Below are 3,637 nucleotides of genomic sequence, written 5' to 3' on the forward strand. Positions count from 1 at the left end.
ATACTGTGTGCGTTTCTCAGACCTCCAGAGGCTTCACAGATGAATGAAGCACTGGATCAGGTAAGCCGGGCGACAGTCCCCAGCATGTGTTTCAGTCGCCCCCCGGGGGATTCTGGGTAGTCTGTCTGCCAGACCGCTGGGGGCATGAGGTGAGGAGAGGAAGAGTAGCTCTGGATGAGGACAAAGATGAAGAGGGTTTTGTTAATCACAAGATTCTGCTGGCAGTGTTTGTGGGTTCTCGCTGCTCTTGATGGAAAGAACCAAGAGAACGGACCAGACTAGTCATGGGAGTAGGAAGTGTGTGTGTGTGTGTGTGTATGTGTTTGTGCGTGCGTACAACTGTGTGTGTGTGTGTGTGTTTGTGCCTCTTCTGTGGCTTCATTATTGCCCTATTCCCTATTCCCTCTGACGTTCCTGTCTGTGACCATGTACCATCAGCCCCTCTGGCAGCTACATCCATGACAGGTACAGAGAGATAGAGAAAAGCACTCTGTAGGAAGCAAATCTGTCACCGCGCTAACCAAAACATGTCAGTGTGGCGGTGCTGTGTGTCCCGGTGCAAGCGTGTGCGTGGCGGTGCAGTGTGGATAGCTGATTGGAATTCAGGGCGGCTGCAGTGAAGAGTATATTTCACAGCTTTAGAGACGGAGGGGACGAGTACAGAGGTTCTGAAAGAGGTGGAACGACTGGTTCCTCTTGCTGTGAAGTGTGTGTGTGTGTGTGTACTGTATAATACTGTGTATTTTTGTAACCTCTTCAAGACCTTATCCAGCATAAACCCTTGTCACCTTGTCAGGACCAGTAGACCTCATGGAAACTAAAGTCTGATTCTCACGAGGCAAACCTTCATTTCTGAGGTTGTGGTTATGGGTCAGACGTGAACTGTGGTTACGTTGAGGTTTGGTTAGGTTGGCCACTATGAATGGAAGTCAATGCAAAGTAAGGATCACAGCAACAATGTGTGCGTGCCTTCGAATGTGTCTGGCCTCGGTATTAATCGTGTTGTTGGGGTCGAAATCACACAGCCCCATCCGTCCTCCTATTAACTTAAGGTTGGGTTTAGGTTAAGTTCAGGTTAACTTTAAGTTAAGGTTAGGGTTGGATATGTAGTAGCTATGGTTAAGATTAGATTGCGTTTCCAGGAAATCAATGTAAGTCAATGTAATGTCCTCTGAAGTCATGCTGACACAAATGTGTGTGTGTTTTCCTGGCCTCGGGGGAGCCAGCTCCTCTCTGTGGGTTAGGCTGAGCCCATCTGAGTCTCTCTCCCACCCCTCCAGCTGTTTCCCCCCCACCACCACCACCCCCAACCTCCCCCCTCCAGCAGCATCCATCCAAATTCACCTCCTCCCAGTCTCTGTCTCTTGACTCTGAGCCCGGTGCCGCTCAGATGAGAATAAATAACAGTTCTGCACTTGTGTGTTGTTTGTGTTTTTTGCCTCCAAACTACGGTGCCGATTTGAATTGCAGATAATCGTGGTGCAAAGTAAAAAAGTTGAGCGCTGGATGACCTGTAGTTGTTTTGCACTGACCGCTGTAGCACAGTGTTTTCTGAATTGACTCCAGCTTAGACTGCGCCACAAGCGGAGCGGTATGAATTCCCATATAAGGCAGGAGGACCCTTTCTAACCTCCTCCCTCCTCCTCCTCGTCCTCCCCCACTCTCACTTCTCAACCCCCTCACTCCCTCACAGCAACCAGCTCTCACTGTCAGCTCGCTCTTCCCTTTCTGCTGAGACTGTGGTCCAATGCCCTTAAGACACACACACACACACGGACAAATATCTTATCCAGGGTTGGCTGAGAACAACAACACTGTGTGTATCTCTCTGCTTGAGCACTGACACTTGTCATTTTGTGTTTTCATTCTGTCACTCGCTGAGGTACCTGTCTGGACATCTTCATCGCTGCATCACTGTCAGCCACACAACACAGAAAATATGAGACCAAAACTTCAGACCAGTCTTCACAAATCCAATGGGAGGGATGAGAAGGGAAGAGGGAGGTAGAGACGGATTGAGGGGCGAGGATACTGACAACAGAGAGAGAGAGAGAGAGAGAGAGAGAGAGAGAGAGAGCAAGAGTGAGAGTGAGAGAGAGTGAGAGCGAGAGAGAGAGGAAAAAACACAAACAGAGCCGATAAGGCCCTCGGCAGAGGAAGTGTCGTTCACAGCCAATCCCCTGTGGACTCCCAGAATCCCACTCTTCCCCTGATGCAGGATGTGTCTCCGTGTGGGAATACGCGAGGAATGTGGCCCCTTTTGTTTAGTGTGCGATAGGCTCCTGGTTGGCGGTCATTTGTGTGTCTTATGTGTGACAAGCTCCAGGCTTGGCAGAGGCTGATCAGAACAGTCCTTTCTGGGTAAGACCCTCCCAGGAAAACAATGACTGGTCTTATGGCTGCTATCTCTCAAAGCCCCTCCTTGGCTGATGGAGCAGTTGCTGGGCTCTCGCTTCGCTCCATATCCCCAGACTACAGATTAAACAGAGGTTTACGAAGGCATCTACCCCTAAAGCATCATCAGATAATCTCAAGCAGCCCTTCACTGATGCCACTCATCATAAAAGTGCCAAACGTGTCATTCAAGGGGACGATATTTAATGGTAATGACCTGGATTTATACAGATACCAGGGCAGCTTTACAGAGGTGAAGGAAATAAATCAAATGTCCTGTCACCATCAGCTCACAGGCTGGTGATGGGGTTGGATAGCAGACCCATGTCCTAAGACAAACAAGGGGATGAGGTATAGAGGTAGTGCTGAGGGGTGAGGGCAAGTATTTATAAGATGCTAACAAAGTAAACGAAAGTAATTTTACTTTTATGTATTAAATTAAATTGTGTAATAATTACATTTCCATACAACTGAGCTGCTAATGTGTAGTTAGCCTAGTGAAGTACAACACAGCTCACAGAGTAGATCACCCTCAGGCTTTCATATCCCATGACCTGTTAACGACATCTCTTTTTTTAACTATATAGTTTCCTCTCCATTACCTAACTGTTTTAAACATTTAACCTTAACTTTGAGCATTTTTACCATTTATCCAATATTTTTATTTGCTAATTCAACAGCTTGTCCATGTTTAGCTTTTTCATTACTCACCAAATACATTTAACATGAGCTAATTCAACATTTTTCAATTGTAGCTTTTTCACTTTTTAGCAAATATTTTTACACTGGCTTTTCCATAAGTTTATGTATTTTAGGAATTTTAAGCCAACTTAGGTAGCAGTTGTCAGGTTCTTTGATTTGTTCTCAAGAATCAAACCAGTGATATTTCTAATTCCATCCAATGAACCAACAGCTCTTTTATCAGAAATCAAGCATTTGATGACTAGAAATTGAAACCACAGCTGCTACTCTAGAAATATAGTTTAAATGTTTCACACAACCTGCTGGGGATTCCCCCTCTGATAGCTGCTCCTCTCTTAACCCAAGGCATTAAAACAGCCTTTAAATAGAAACCTAAAACTGTTAAGGCCTACCTTGGCCTTTTATGTAATAATGCATCCACACAGACAGAGCTTTTCAGCTTGAGACTATGTCCTACACTAGGTGTGCTACCTTGTAGACCAGTAAGGAAACATGATTTTTTTATGAGAGCCTAGCGGGCAGGAAGGACATTGAGACAGAA

This window comes from Paralichthys olivaceus, chromosome 10, assembly GCF_024713975.1.
Source record: "Paralichthys olivaceus isolate ysfri-2021 chromosome 10, ASM2471397v2, whole genome shotgun sequence".
Lineage (NCBI taxonomy): Eukaryota > Metazoa > Chordata > Actinopteri > Pleuronectiformes > Paralichthyidae > Paralichthys > Paralichthys olivaceus.